The sequence below is a fragment of the Capricornis sumatraensis genome, chromosome 19 (assembly GCF_032405125.1).
Source record: "Capricornis sumatraensis isolate serow.1 chromosome 19, serow.2, whole genome shotgun sequence".
Lineage (NCBI taxonomy): Eukaryota > Metazoa > Chordata > Mammalia > Artiodactyla > Bovidae > Capricornis > Capricornis sumatraensis.
This window is the reverse complement of record NC_091087.1, coordinates 35,669,519-35,686,254: the sequence shown is the minus strand read 5'-3', so window position 1 is coordinate 35,686,254 and position 16,736 is coordinate 35,669,519. Positions and strand designations below refer to the sequence as shown.

At 44.7% G+C, this 16,736-nt stretch overlaps 1 protein-coding gene and 1 pseudogene across 1 annotated transcript in view; both read left to right on the top strand.

Annotated features, from left to right (window-relative positions):
- ENTREP2 (endosomal transmembrane epsin interactor 2) overlaps nt 1–16,736 on the top strand; it is a 247,543-nt gene that overhangs the window by 80,766 nt on the left and 150,041 nt on the right. The gene's annotated exons all lie outside the window — the stretch shown is intronic.
- LOC138095662 (U6 spliceosomal RNA) lies at nt 14,589–14,686 on the top strand (annotated as a pseudogene).

The following is a 16,736-nucleotide window of genomic DNA, read 5'->3' as shown; positions in this document are numbered from 1 at the left end:
AATTGAAGTGTGAATTTGGCAATAAGGAATTCATGATCTGAGCCACAGTGAGCTCCTGGTCTTATTTTTTCTGACCGTATAGAGCTTCTCCATCTTTGGCTGCAAAAAATATTATTTGTCTGATTTCGGTATTGACCATGTGGTGACATCCATTTGTAGAGTCTTCTCTTGTGTTGTTGGAAGAGGGTTTTGCTATGAACAGTGTGTTCTTTTGGCAAAACTGTTAGCCTGTGCCGAGCTTCATCTTGTATTCCAAGGCCAAACCTGCCGTTACTCCAGGTATCTCTTGACTTCCTACTTTTGCATTCTAGTCCCCTGTGATGAAAAGGACTTCTTTTTTGGGTGTTAGTTCTAGAAGGCCTTGTAGGTCTTCATAGAACCATTCAATTTCAGCATTTTCAATATTCCTGTCTGGGACATAGACTTGGATTACTGTGATATTGAATGGTTTGCCTTGGAAACAACAGAGATCATTCTGTCATTTTTGAGTTTGCACCCAAGTACTGCATTTCAGACTGTTTGTTGACTGTGAGTGCTACTCCATTTCTTCTAAGGGATTCTTGCCCACAGTAGTAGATATAATGGTCATCTGATTTAAATTCACCCATTCCAGTCCATTTTAGTTCACTGATTACTAAAATGTCGATGTTCACTCTTGCCATCTCCTGTTTGACCACTTCTAATTTGCCTTGATTCATGGACCTAACATTCCAGGTTCCTATGCAATATTGCTCTTCATAATATCAGACTTTACTTCCATCACCAGTCATATCCACAACTGGGCCTAGTTTTCACTTTGACTGTATCTCTTCATTCTTTCTGGAGCTATAGCTCCATTCTTCTCCAGTAGCATATTGGGCATCTACCCACCTGGCAAGTTTATCTTTCAGTGTCATATCTTTTTGCCTTTTCATACTGATCATGGTTCTCAAGGCAAGGATACTGAAGTGGTTTCCCATTCTCTTCTTCAGTGGATCATGTATTGTCAAAACTCTACATCATGGTCTCTTCATGTTGGATGGCCCTACACAGCATGGCTCATAGTTTCATTGACTTAGACAAAGCTGTGGTCAATTTGATTAGTTTTCTGTGATTGTGGTTTTTATTCTGTCTGCCCTTTGATGGGTAAGAGGCTTATGAAAGCTTCCTGATGGGTGGTACTGACTGTGGGGAGAACTAGGTCTTGTTCTGATGGGCGGGGCCATGCTCAGTAAATCTTTAATACAATTTTCTGTTGATGGATGGGGCTGTGTTCTCTCCTTGTTGTTTGACCTGAGACCAAACTATGGTGGAGGTAGCGAAGATAATGGCGAACTCCTTCAGAAGGTTTCAGGCATGCACTGCGGCACTTAGTGCCCCCGACCCTGCAGCAGACTACTGCTGACCTATGCCTCCACCGGAGACTTGTGGACACTCACAGGCCAGTCTGAGTCAGTCTCTTTTGGGGTCACTGCTCCTTCTTCTAGGGTTCTGATGCACATAGGGTTTTGTTTGTGCCCTCCAGGAATCTGTTTCCCCAGTCCTATGTAAGTTTTGTAATCAATCCCACTGGCCTACAAAGTCAAATTCTCTGGGAGTTTTCAGTCCCTTTTCCAGATCCCCAGGTTTGGAAATCTGTTGTGGGTCCTAGAACTTTATTAACAATGTGAGAATTTCTGTGGTATAATTGTTCTGCAGTTTGTGGGACGTCTGCTCAACAGCTCTACAGTGAGGTTAAATGCGACCTCCAAGAGGGCTTATGCCACAGCCTGTGTGACCAGGTAGCTGCATCCAGAGTCCCTAATCCTGCAGCAGGCCACTGCTGACTCATACCTCTGCAGGAGACTCAAATACAGGTCTGGCTCAGTTTCTGTGGGGTCTCTGTGTCCTTGTGCACACAAGGTTTTGTTTGAGCCTTCCCAGCATCTCTGGTGGGTATGGGGTTTGAGTCTAAATGAAATTTTGACCCTCCTATCATCTTACTGGGGCTTCTCCTTTCCCCTTGGATGTTCAATATCTTTTTTGGCAGGATCCAACCTTCTCCTGTCGATGGTTATTCAGCAGTAAGTTGTAATTTTGGAGTTCTCGCAGGAGACGATGAGCACATGTGCGTCTACTCTGCCATCTTCTTATAATAAATAGTAAACTTGGGACAGTTCACAGTAAAATTCCGAGGAAGGAGTTGCTCAGCATCTTTGAGGGATGATCTCATCTCTGACACCTGGAAGGCAGAGCCCCTTCTATGTCACCGTGGCTGGCCGATAGCTTCTGGGACTGCACAGGTGACTCCATTACTTGGTCTTCTGGTGCCCATCAGTGCATCCTGGCTTCTGGCAGTTTCTGGAAGGATTGAGAAGGAGATGTATCTGGGCTTTAACATGATTGCCTGGCAGTATCAGCTGTCCTTGGGGGTGGGATTGGCTGGGCTGGGGGCCCCAGTGACAAAAATTTACCCCCCTGGCTTAGCCTGCAGGGATGTGTGAGAGTGGGAGGCATTCAGTTGAGGTAAAGTTTGCCCTGGGGTGAGCCCTGAGGACAAGACTGCCCTGCTCACAGGAAATGTGTATCTGGGGAACAGGACTTCCTGGCCCAGGACCACTATGCTCATGGCGAACTGGGTAGCAGAAACGCGGCCAGCATAGTGGTTGCAGCCTCCCCTTCCTCCTCAGTCAGCTTTGCTCTTCTCTGCCAGTTATTTATGAGCATGTTGTGATTTTCTGTGGTGTGTTTGTTAAGTTATTTAATTCGGCATCAATTGTTTGCCCTTGTCTTAGCCTCTCTTGGTGATGTGAAGAAATCCATTCTACAGTTTTCAAATCTGTATTGAACATACCTGCTACCAACCCCCTGCTGCTTGCTTGTAGAAAATCAGTGTTTTTCACTATTCTTTCTGAGTACTCAAGGGCGCTGATTTTGGAAGAGGAAAGTAAGATATTCCCATGGTGGTAAAGACAATTCAAGTGTGGAGAGAAATACAGAGGGAGCAATTTTTCCAGGAGAACTCCTGCCTGCAGCTGGGGTCCCTGGAGGGGACCCTGCTGGTTTCCTTCTGGGAGATTTGAATGGAAGGCAGCCTTTGGGACTGGAAGATTTTTTTTTAATTTTTAATTTTGTTAAAATACACATACACATGGTTAGATGGCATCACAAATTCAATGGAAATGAACTTGAACAAACTCTGGGAGATAGTGAAGGACAGGGAAACCTGGCGTGCTGCAGCCCATGGGGTTGCAAAGAGTTGGACACGACTGAGCGACGGAACAACAGCAGCAAAATACACATAAGAAAAATCTACCTTCGTAACCATTTTTCAGTGTACGGTTCAGTGGCATTAAGTACATTCACATTGCTCTGCAAACCTCACTACCATCTGTCTTTCCCTCTTTTCATCTTGCAAAACTACAGCTCTGTCCTCGTGAAATACTAACTCCCTACTCGCCCCTGCATCAGCCCCTGGCACCCACCATCTAGTTTTTCTTTTCTTTTTAAAAAATTCTTGGTTGCATCGAGTGGCATGTTGGATCTTAGTTTCCTGACTAGGGATTGAACCCACACCCTCTGCATTGGAAACATGGAGTCCTAACCGCCGGACCACCAAGGACGTCCTGACACCATTCCTTTCTGCCTTTAGGAAATTGACTTCTTCCCAGGTGGCTCAGTGGTGGAGTCCACCTGCCAGTGCAGAAGACCTGGGTATGATCCCTGGGTCGGGAAGATACCCTGGAGGAGGAAATGGCAGTCCACTCTAGTATTTTTGCCTGGGAAATCCCATGGACAGAGGAGCCTGGCAGGCTACAATGGGACATGATTGAGCTACTGAGCACGCAAGCACGCACACACAGGGACCTCATAGAAGAGGAGTCACACAGTATTTGCCCTTCTGTGACTGGCTTATTTCACTTAGCATGATGTCCTCAAGGTTTGTCCATGTTGTAGCAGGTGTCAGAATTTTGGGGAAGGAGACTGTCAGGATGGGATGGGGGGGTCACCATGGACACCCCCTGAATTCTTTGTCAGTCTCATCCTGGCTTGATCCTTGGGGGAAGATATTTCCCAGCATTTGGCCAAGCAGGGTTGCTGCGATGGCCTTTGTGCAGGTCCTGTGAGAGGTATGACTTTAATCCAAAAGAAATTTTTTAAAAAATATTTATTCATTTGGCTGCACTGGGTCTTAGTTGTGGCATGTGAACTCTTTAGTTGTGGCATGGGATCCAGCTCCCCAACCAGGGATTGAACCCAGACCCCCTGCACTGGGAGCTCAGAGTCCTAGCCACTGGACCACCAGGGAAGTCCCAGAAATTTTTTAAAAAATTGATATTTACAGTTTTGGGGCATAGCCTCACAGTTGCTGGAGTCCTGAACTAGCGTTATATAAGAAAATCTTTACATATTCAACAGTTTTACACATGGTAGTGTGTATGTTTCAGTGCTACCCTCTCAGTTCATCCCACCCTTTCCTTCCCCTGTCCTCCTGAAGAACTCATGATGTATAACCAAGTATCCTCATTTTTTTTTTTTTGGTTTGTTGATAATATTTATAATGAATCATAAAATTCAGTTAACAAGGAATTACCGAGTGAGATGCAATGAAAGTGTAGTGAGGTTTGCCTGGCTGTGGTTTAAACCAAATAAATGTCAGTCATTCTTTCTCATGGCAGCTTCTGTTCTTATTGTTGTGGAATATTAAGTGTTTACAGTTCAGTTAAATCACCCCTCTGGAGAATGCAGGGTGCTGTCCATGGTATTTCTGACTTGGGAGTTACCTGGTGTCCTAGAGCCAACTATGGGGATCTCTGTTGTCAGACCAGAGCCAAGTCTGATTTTGCACAGTGATCCTCCTTTCCCAGCTCATCCCTTATTCCTCTTTTCACATCAGAGTCCTTCAAGTGGAGAATCCAGTTCTGCATCCCGTTCCTTGTGTGGCTTTTGTTCTACTTGCACATTCAAAGCCTTGTTGCCCAGTTTTCATCTGGTGGTTTCTGGAGATCTTGCCCTTCTGGACTTGGCAGGGCGGGGTGTTGGCCAGTGACCATTCCCACTGTGGCCTGGGCGGCTCCCACCCACGTAGCTCACTGCTTTCAGAGAGGCCGGTGGCCACCCAGAGTCACCCCCCTTCCTTCCTTTGTCTGTGGTCTGCTCCTCATGGCATTTATGAATGTTGGTATCAAAATGCAGAGCATTTGTAACACTGATGAGTTCATCTGCTTACTTTAAAATTTAGCATTCCAGACAGTTGAGATGATTTCACCTTGGAGTGAGGTCGCAGGCTGATGTCATAATCCTTGTGTTCTTGTCCTGAACCCGTCTTCTCTCCAGGTCAGGGCTTGGGTCCAGGACCCCCAACCACGCAGTGGGGGCTGCTCTGGCCGCACACTAACATCTTGCTGAAGCAAAGGCCCTTGTCTCTTTAGCATTCCTCTAATCCCCCAGCTCATGACCTTATTAAAAGGGAAAGCAAGAAGGGTTTGTCCTGACACTCCACTCCTGAGCATGCCTGAGCCTTCTGCTGGATAATCCCCTCTCGTCTGTCCATGATTGACACCCAGCTTATTGGCACGCGGCTTCCTCAATTTGCTTTTCTTTTCATCTCCGCTGCTCCCCATTATGTTCTAAAATTAATATTAAAAAATCCATCTAGTGCACAACAGAGTTCAAGTCAGACAGCACTGACAGGCTGATAATGAAAACAGCTGCCCCTCCTGCTCTGGGCTTGCACACCCCAGCCCCAGGGAGCCCAAGGGTCTCTTCCTCGCCTGCTTTTATTCCAGTTTTATGGGGGGGAAAGGACATTTGTTATTATTTTCTATTGTGGTGAAATAGCCATAACATGAAACTCAACTCACCATCTTAACCATTTTTAAGTGTATACAGCTCAGTGGCATTAAGTACATTCACATTGTTTGATGGATGTAGAGATGATCATGCAAGTGAAGTAGGTCAGAGAAAGATACCATACGATATCACTTATATGTGCAATCTAAAATATGAGGTTTAAGAGGGAGAGGACCTATGCATACCTATGGCTGATTCATGCTGATGGATGGCAGAAACCAGCACAATATTGTAAAGTAATTATCCTCCAATTAAAAGTAAAATAAAATAAAAAACACACAAAATAAAATATGACACAACCTATCTACAGAACAGAAACAGACACAAAGAACAGACTTGTTGCCAGGTGGGGTGGGGAGGTGGAGGAGGGATGGCTTGGGAGTTTAGGATTAGCAGATGCAAACTTTTATCTATAGGATGATAAACAACATGGTCCTACTGTATAGCACATGGAACCATGTGGTAAACCATAATGGAAAAGAATATGAAACAGAATATATATGTATAACTGAATCACTTTGCTGTATAGCAGAAATTAACACAACTTTGTAAATCAACTATACTTCAGTAAAACCCTCATAGCTCAATTGGTAAAGAATCCGCCTTCAATGCAGATTGAACCCAGGTTCGATTCCTGGGTCAGGAAGATCCACTGGAGAAGGGATAGGCTACCCACTCCAGTATTCTTGGGCTTCCCTTGTGGCTCAACTGGTAAAGAATCCACCTGCAATGCAGGAGACCTGGGTTCCACCCCTGGGTTGGGAAGATCCCCTGGAGAAGGGAAGGGCTACCCACTCCAGTATTCTGGCCCGGAGAATTCCATAGACTGTGTAGTCCATGAAGTCGCAAAGAGTTGGACACAACTGAGCGACTTTCACTTTCACTTTTCAATACAACTTAAAAAAAAATGACATTCACATTGCTGTGCAGCCATTACCTTCCCAAGTCTTTCTCATCTTGCAGAACTGACACTCAACACCCACTATAAACACTCACTCCCTATCCTCCCCTCCCCCAGCCCCAGGGAACCACCACTGGACTTTATGAATTTGATGGCTCTGGGACCTCAACAAAGTGGGATCACACACTGTGGGTTATTTTTTAAATTATTTATTTTTTAATTGAAAGTTAATTACAGTATTGTGTTGGTTTCTGCCATACATCAACATGGATCAGCCATAGGCATATATATGTCCTTTCCCTCTTCAGCCTCTCTCCCGCCCTCACCTCTCTAGGTTGTCACATAGCAACAGTTTGAGTTCCCTGAGTCATATAGCAAATTCCCACTGGCTATCTGTTTTACGTATGTTAGTGTATATGTTCCCATGCCACTCTCCCCATTCATCCCACCCTCTCCTTCTTAACCCCCTGCCCTGTCATGTCCGTAAGTCTTGTGTGGTCAGTGTGTTCCACACAGCATGGTGTTCTGTGGTTCATCCATGCTTTGACACATCAGCATTTCCTTCCTCTTTAAGACTGAAAAATATTCCGTTGTGTGTGTGTGTAGACCATGCTTTGTTTATCTGTTCATCTGTTGATGGACACTTGGGTTATTTCCACCCTTCAGCTGTTGTGAATAAAAAGCCTTTGTAGATGTGGGTGTTCAAGTATGTTTTCAAGTTGCTGCTTTCCCTTCTTTGGGAGTATACCCAGAACTGGGATTGTTGTATCACAGACAGTTACCATTTCTTCGTTTTTATAACTGATCTTATCTTGTTCTCAGATTCATTGTCCACTGGGTACTTGGACATGCCTGCTCAATCGTGTCCAACTCTTTGCGACCTCATGGACTGTAACCCTCCAGACTCCTCTGTCCATGGGATTTCCCAGGCAAGAAAACTGGAGTGGGTTGTCATTTCCTTTTCCACAGGATCTTCCCGACTTGGGGATCAAACCCTCATCTCTTATGTCTTCTGCATTGCAGGCAGATTCTTTACTACTAGCGCCACCTGGGAAGACAAAACAGCATGGTGGAGCCTTAAAATATTACATGATTACCATATGATCCAGCAATTCCCATTCTGAATATAGACACAAAACAACAGAAAGCGAAGACTCAGATATTTATTTGCATAACCATGTTCATAGCAGTGTTATTCACAACAAAAGGAGAACATAACCCAAGTGTCCATCAGCAGATGAGTGAATAAACAAAACTTTGTCTCGAGAAACATGCAATACTATTTTCTCCTTTAAAAAGGAAGGAACTTCTGACACATTTTACAACCTGGATGAACCCTGAGAACACTATGTTGCCTGAAATACACCAATCAAAATGGACAAATACTGTACTATTCCACGTACACGAAATACCTAGAGGAGCCAAATTCAGAGACAGAAAGTAGAATAGTAGGTGTCAGGGGCCAGGGGAGGAGAGGGGTGGGAACTTGGTCTTTAATGGGGACAAACTTTCAGTTTTGCATGATGAAAACAGCTCTGGAGGGACTTCCCTGGTGGTCCAGTGGTTAAGAATCCACCTGCTAAGGCAAGGGACATGAGTTTTGTCCCTGGTCCTGGACAATCCCACATGCATCAGAGCAACTAAGCCTGTGTCCAGCTACTGAACCTGTGCTCTAGAGCCTGTGCTCCACAGCAAGAGAAACCACCACAACGAGAAGCCCGGGCACCGTTACTAGAGAGTAGCCCCCACTCACCGCAGAGAAAAGCCTGCACAGTAACAAAGGCCCAGCACAACCAAAAATAAATGAATTAATTAATTTTTAAAAAGATTTTCGAGATTATAGTGTGAATGGACTTAACACCCTGAACCGTTACCTAAGAAAATGGTTGAGATGGTACATTTTATGTTATATGTATTTTACTACAATTAGAAAGAAAAACCCTAACAATTGAATAGTTAGTCCATTTGGGGTAAAATATTAGTATACTTTTTGGACTATCAAAAATGTTTGGAGAACCAACTCATGTTTTCTGATTTTGGGGGTATTGGTATAAGCCTTGACTTACAAACAGTCTCAACTATTACATGTGGCTAAGAAACTTAAGTGACAGCAGAGTTAAATAAAGTTGGCATTTATAAAATGAAGGGAAAGAAAGGGTAGTCGGGGTCTTCTGTGACAATACATTTATCTCAAAGATCACACAAACAAGGCAGTAAATTTACAAAATAGGATAGTGTCAGGCATGTCCAACATTCATGAAAATTGGCAAAAACACATTTCTCGCAATCAGCCTAGTGTTGTCAGTATAGTTATTGTCTTGAGAAAATCCCATTTGTAGAAAATAAGTCTGTAGAGCAAGGCACATAAAGTTGTAACTTGACAAGTTTTCCATTAAATGGAAGCTAGAAAGAGATGAGAAGATAACTGAAAAGCTGGCTAGCTTTACTTCTTGTCAATTTAGGGCTCCTAAGAAGACTAACCTCTCGGTTTTGTTTACCACCAAGTGCTTATTAATTGGGAGGAGGGGGCTGGTGACCTAGATGTTCGTGCCTCTGCTGGTGGTCAGCCGGCACCTGTAGTTTTCCACTGAGTGTTAAGAGTTGTTAGCTTACAAGAAGCCTGACAGTCTATTTGTAATTGCTAAATTTCTCAAATATGTTAATGACTTGACTCTAGTTAGATGTGACAATTTAAGAATTGTAACTGACACACGGATACGTTCTTGTTTTTGGAATTGAATGGCTAGTGTGAAACCACTGTCTTTAGGTATTTATACTTAGCATTAGAAAGTAGATCATTTTTTAACTTATGAAGGCCGGTCACATATTAACGTGCCTTTGATGGCATTTGTGCCAATAAGGGGAACTGATTTCTTCAGTCAGGGACTGGATTGCTAATTGTATTAACGGAAGACACTGCTCAGAGGTTGGGCTCCCCAGCACAGAGTATGGGGAGTATGGCCAGAGGACAGAGTATGGCCCTGTCCTCTTCCTGGGCCAAATGTCTTGCTGCATAGGGGTGGGGCACTCACTGCACAAAGCCAGGTATCTGTAGGACCCCAGCTGCACTGCCCCTGGCCTTGCCACTCTGCCCATGTCACATCACCTGTCTGAATGCCATTCTCTAGGGATGGTAAGTCCTTGGTTGCCATGGGCGGCGCCCATGGCACTTGGTCATTGTGATAATCCTCACATGATGAGGTAAGACTTCTAGCTTGATTAAAATATTGAACCTATGAAAACCCAAGAGGTGATTCTATCTGACAGTAACAGTGAGAAGTACCTAGTGAGGCTGGAAAACCTCAGTGCCTGGGGTTGTACACAGAGAGATTGTGGGGTTTGATGACTGACAGAGGGACTGGGACGGTTTAGTGTTGATTTCAGAGGACAGTGGCCTTGGGGTCCTCCCTCAAGTAACGGTGACTATCTCTACCTCCGGTCCTAGGTTCGTATCACTGTTCTTCTCTGACACCTTTGCTGTGACTTCCTTGATTTTCCGTACAGTCAGATTAGTGAGACTTTGTCCTTATATGCCCAGGAGAAGAGCATATATCATTGTGCATGTGTGCTCAGTGGTATACTTTTTGTGACCCCAAAGACTGTAGCCCACCAGGCTCCTCTGTCCATGGGATCTCTCAGGCAAGAATACTGGAGTGAGTTGCCATTTTCTCTTCCAGGGGATCTTCCCAGTCTAAGGATCAAACCTGAGTCTCCTGCATCTCCTGCAGGCAGGTTCTTTTCCACTGTGCCTGGCCCAAACTAAAACAGAACTCATGCAGTATTGGTTCAAGGTTTGCTGAAATACAAATAGAAGTGACGAGTATCTCCCAACCCTCTAGATTCTAGTATGTGAAAACAAGGTGCTGCATTTTCAGAAGGGAACACTGCTGAGGGTAAGTCAGGTCTTCACTGAGCATCATACACCATGGTAAGTTTCCCATGGATTGGTTAGTTGGTAAGTGTCCCATGGACTCCTTTGTTCAGTCCATGAGTTGGGTTGGGAATATGTGCTGGGCATGGGCGTGGCCAGGTGGTTCTGTAAATGGGCCCACTCAGGGGTCTGCAGTAGAAAGGGCCTCATGCATGTCAAGTGGTGGCCAGTTGTAAGCTGGGGCACATCAGGGGTCACTGGGCCATGTGGTCTTAGCCCATAGATGGGTTCCTTGGCAGGGTGGTGGGGGCCTGTGAGGGTAGTAAGAGGGCAAGGACCTGTATGCAGCTGCCTGTCAGGTCTTTCCATCACCTGTGCCTCTGCTTCGTTGGTCAAAGCAAGCCACAGTCAAGCAGCTTCAGGAGTGGACAAGGACTCCGTCTTTTCATGGGAGGAGTGGCCAAGCAGTAGACCAGTTTTGCAATCTGCTATTGGCACTCTTCTGAGCACTTCCCAAGTATTATATATTAGTTATCTCCTGCTGTGTAACAAATCAGCCCTAGACCTAATAGCTGAAAACAACCAATGCTTGTATATCCCAGTTTCTGTGGGTCAGAATCTTGGCACAACTTGCCCAGGTCCTCTGGCCAGGGTCTCTCAGGGCTGCAGTGAAGGTATCAGCTGGGGCTTCATCATTTCATGGTGCTGCTGCGGGGACTGGGTTGAATCTCACATGGAGGCTGAGGGTAGACTCCCAGTGCTCCCTGGGCAGGACCAGGAGTCAGGTCATTGAGGGCCAGCACCCAGATTGTTTCCCACACACTGACCTCATGCACTACATGTGCTCTCATTATCTTTTGTTTTCTATCAAGGAAATTAAGGCAAAGAGAGGGTCCCCCAGGTGGCAAGTGGAGGAGCTGGAGTCAGATGCCAGGCTGAAGGGCCACGGAACTCTGCTTGCCGTGGAAGGGAAGTTGACACAGCTGACCACAAATGCATTAGCACCCTGTGTGCGTCCAACACCATCATCAGAATTGGCAAGTCAGGACATAACACTGTCTACCTGCCAATCCATCCTTATTATACTAAAAGCAGCCGTAAATCAATAGGAAAACATTACCATCAGATGGAAAACGTCTGCAGCAGATGCTAGTCGGCAGGTCATTGAAGAAATAGGAAAGGCAAACAAACAGAAAGGGCTGAACCCCATGAGTAATCAGAGAAATGCAAATTGAAACAATTCTCTTCTTCTTCCTCCACCCTCTCTTTTTCCCCTTCTTTTCCACCCAACTGGTGAAAGGTCTTTCAAATATTTATCCTCGTAAACACATACAAGGACAAATACTGTCATACCCACTGGAGGAAATGCTGATGGCTGTTATCTTATGGAATACAAACATTTATACCCTTTGGTTAAGTCATCCTCTTTTGAGGGGTTTGTACTAAAATCAAGGATATCGGTAAAATGTGTGTGTGAGGCTACTCACTGTGGCTTTATTTTTCTTAGTTGAAAATTGGAAGCAACCTGTATCTCTAGCAGTAGCAGATGGTTTTGTTGTTGTTCAGTCGCTAATTCCTGTCTGACTCTTTGTGACCCCATGGACTGGAGCATGCCAGGCTTCCCTGTTCTTCACTGTCCCCTGAAGTTTGCTCAAAGTCATGTCCATTGAGTCAGTGACCATCTCATCCTGTCACCTCCCTTCTCCTGCCCTCAATCTTTCCCAGCATCAGGCAGGGTCTTCCAGTGAGTTAGCTCTTCACATCAGGTGGCCAAAGTATTGGAGCTTCAACTTCAGTATGAGTTCTTCCAATGAATATTCAGGGTTGGTTTCCTTTAGGATTGACTGGTTTGATCTCCTTGCTGTCCAGGGAACTCTCAAGAGTCTCCTCTAGCACCACAGTTTGAAAGCATCAATTCTTTGGTGCTCATCCTTCTTTATGGTCCAGCTCTCACATCCATACATGACTACTGGAAAAACGATAGCTTTGACTAAGTGGATCTTTGTTGGCAAAGTGATGTCTCTGCTTTTTAATACGCTGTCTAGGTTTGTCAACACTTTCCTTTGAAGGAGCAAGCGTCTTTTAATTTCATGGCTGCTGTTCCTTGCATGGCTGCAGGATGGTTATAGTAGCTATTTTAAAATTATATGCGCATTAATAGCGTATTTTCAACGAATATTCAGTGGTGTAAGGAAATATTCATGTTATGTTAAACGAGCATAGCAAGAGTCCTGCTACAGTAGAATTCCAATTTTGCACAATGTAGGTATGCAGGGGGGAAAGAGCCTGAATGGAAACCGGTCAGAACACAAGCAGTGGTTATCTCCAGGTGTGGGTGGTGGTGGTTATTCAGTTGCTGAGTTGTGTCTGACTCTGGGACCCCATGGACTGCAGCATGCCAGGCTTTCCTATCCTTCACTAATGGTGCCTTAATGTCTGGTTCTTGTTCTTATCCAGCTCATCCTTCAGTGACTGCAACATCCTGTCTTCTCTCTTTTGAGCAATTTCCTAAGTGAACCATGTTTTTGTTGTTGTGGTTTTGGTTTTTTTGCCTGTTTGTTTTAAAATTTTTTACTTACTTATTTTTATTTTTGGTGCACTGGGTCTTCATTGCTGCACATGGGCTTTTCTCTAGTTGAGGCAAGTGCGAGCTACTCTCTAGTTGTGGTGCCCGGGCTTCTCTTTGCAGAGGCTCTAGGGCATGGGGACTCAGTAGTTGTGACGCTTGGGCTTAGTTGCCCCGAAGCATGTGGGATTCTCCCAAACCAGGGATCAAACCATTGTCCCTTGCATTGGCAGTTGGATTCTTATCCACTGAACCACCAGGGAAGCCTGAACCATGTTTGTTTTTAATAAAGGAGAGTCCCACCAAATTTCCAGCAGGTCTTGTTGGATCTGGCAATCCTCAGGGTCAAATACCAGGTGCATACATTCAGGGGCGGCACAGAGGGTCTGCTGCCATAGGGTCCTCAAGGCCAGACTCCCCTTTACTGACCAGCAGGGAAGGTGGGGTCTGTGGGGACCCTAGGGGGCCCTGGGGGGACAAGGGGTTGGTGTTCTTGGAGTTAAGTGTCCCTAAGTCATCATCTCAGAAAAACCCAGATTGTATTTGTGTATTTTCTGTTTTCAAAGATGTTTTCACATTAGTTTTCCCAAACCTAATTTCAAACAAGGCGAGCTACCTTGAGTAGTAGATGGAGAAAGTGAGATTAAATCAGATCTACCTGGTCAAGCTGTCTCATTTTCAGTTTTCCAGAGGCAACACACCATTTATCATGGGAAAGCATTTTCAGGAGCTTGCAGGTGAACTGTTTCGTTACAGACTTGGAAAGGTAAAACTCTGTTCTTTTCATTCTTGAGGTGAACATTGTCGTCCGTTGATGGTTCCTCTGGCTACCTGTGGGCATCATGTGTAAGATCAGATTGGTCAGTGTCAATGCTCAATGCCAGGGCACTGGAGGAATGAGTACCTGACATTTAGGGTACAGAACAGAATGGATTTTGTGACCTGGGCCGACTTTCCACCAGAGGTGCCCTGCTCAGAGCCTGGGTACCCATCCTGGGGTTCCTGTAGGGGGCGAATTCCATGTTGGTAACATCCCTGCATCAGGGCTGAAAGACTGACGGGTGCCACAAGGGCTCCTGAATGTCCACTGTGTGTCTTCACTCCAAGCCCCCATGTTCATGAAGGATATTGTTTCCTCTCACTGCTGTTTTATGGAAGGCTTGTGTCAGGACAGAAAGATGATCCACATGTGGGCCAGGTCTTCTAGAAGCACACCTGGTGGCTTAAATTAGAAATGAAAGCATCTTGTGATCACTTCAGTAGCTCCTGCACCAAAACTGGGCTTCCCAGGTGGTGCAATGGTAAAGAACTCGCCTACCAATGCAGGAGATGTGGGTTTGATCCCTGGGCTGGGAAGATCTCCCCAGAGGAGGAAGTGGCAACCCACTGAGCCTGTTGAGCTGCAGTCCATGGGGTCACAAAGAGTCGGATATGACTGAGCAAGCATGCACGCACCAAAATTGAAGGAATACTGAGATTATTAGCATGGCTCATATGCAAAGATGATACAAAAATTTGTGAAGCATTCTCTATCTTTGTACACCTGAAACAATAATAGTATTGTAGATCAACTATAACTCAGCAAAAGAAAGACAAGGAAAGGACTTTGCATTTATATTTATGAAAGGGAAAGACTAAATAATTGGAAGTTGCATTAGTCTCATTTTTTTTTTTAAAGAAACTGAAACGATCTTTAAGAACCTGGATATATCTTGAACAGAATGGGAATCAGGTGGTAGCGAGAGAGCCTCAGCCTGCCAGACCGTGAAGCTGTGTGTTTGGTGAGGGTAGACACGTTTGCTGGGTAGCACAGGTGCTTAGACGTGGTTTCACCTTGTCCAGCCACAGAACAGCTTTTTTTCCTACGTGGAAATCTTTGATGGCATACTTGATTCTGTGTACTTCAAAGGTTGCATTATATTTTTCTAATTTGTTGGATCATGGTCCCAGCAATGAGATATCACCTCACACCTGACAGAATGGCCATTGTCAAAAAGACTCGAAATAACAAGTGTTGGTGAGAATATGGAGAAATGGGAACCCTCGTGCACTGTTGGTGGGAGTGTAAATTGGTGCAGCCATTATGGAGAACAGTATGGAGGTTTCTCAAAAGACTAAAAATAGAAGTACCATATGATCCTGCAGTCTTACTCCTGGGTGTATATCTGGAGAAAACCATTTTTCAAAAGATACATACACCCCAATGTTCACTGTAGCACTATTCACAATAGCCAGGACATGTAAGCACCTATGTGTCTGTTGACAGAGGAATGGATAAAGAAGATGTGGGACATATATGCACTGTGGAATATTACTCAACCATAAAAAGAATGGAGTTTTGCCATTTGTAACAACATGGATGGGCCAGCAGAGTATTATACTTAGTGAAATAAGTCAGAGAGAAAGACAAATGCTGTATGTTTTCACTAAAAAATTAAAAAATGAATAAAAAATAATTAAATATGCTTTGACTTGTGTTTGCAATTACAAAAGGAGTTTATGCTTATTATAAGAATTTGTGCTTGGCAGAATAGTAACTACTCCCCACCAAAAATGTCCATGTCTTATCCTGCAAATCTTTTAGGTTATGAGGCAAAGGGGATGTGAATGGAGTTAAAGTTTCTATCAGCTGCCCTTGAGAAGAGAGATTGTCTCAGATTGTCTGGCTGACCCCAGGGTCCTTCTAAGTGGAAGAGGGAGGCAGAAGAGGAGAGTTGGAAGGAGATGTGGCTGCATTGAGGGGTCAGAGAGAGATCACACATCTAGCTTTGTGGATGAAGGAAGGGGCTGTGAGCCAAGGAGTGTGGGAAGAAGCTAGAAAAGGCAAGGAAATGAGTAGCTCCCAGAGCCCTGAGAAAGGTTGCAGCTCAACTAACACCTTGAGTCTAGCCTCCTGAGACCCACGTCTAGCTTCTGACCCACAGAACTGTGAGATGACACATTCGTGTAGCTTTCAGCTGCTGACTTTGCAATGATTTCTCACAACAGCCATAGAAAATGAGGACAGACGTGAAACAATATGAACCAAAAGAAAAGGCTGATTCTACCCTCTCCCATCTCATGGTCCCGCTGGGGACCCAGACTCCTCCTCTTCTCTGCTTGCCTCCTTTAGCATCTGGCTATGCACCTCGCTTATGGTCTCAGGTTTACAGCAGGGTGACCTCCTAAACACTGAAGAACATAACATGAAAAGTCAGTTTCTGGCCTTGTTCTTGCAGCCTCAGGCTTTCTTCTGGTTCTCAGGGTCATTGTTTAGTTCTTTTGCTTGTTGCCTGCATGAATATAAATCGTATGCTTACACTACTCTTTTTGATATATTGCTTTTAAAAATAAAGTGGACTTGAAGCACACAAAATAGGTGCAACCCTAATCCTTTTATTCACACACACTCCCTCACCATTCTGTGCATGACCAACATCATTAAATTAGTTACTATTTTTAGAAACATAAGATATAAAACCCACCTCTGCAATCACAGTGGGCCTTCACAATAGCCTATGTTTAACCTGGCCCCCTGCTTCTCCCACTCAAGTTAACCCACCTCTTGAATCTTATCTCATTCCCTCACATCCCTGTTTATAGAGTCT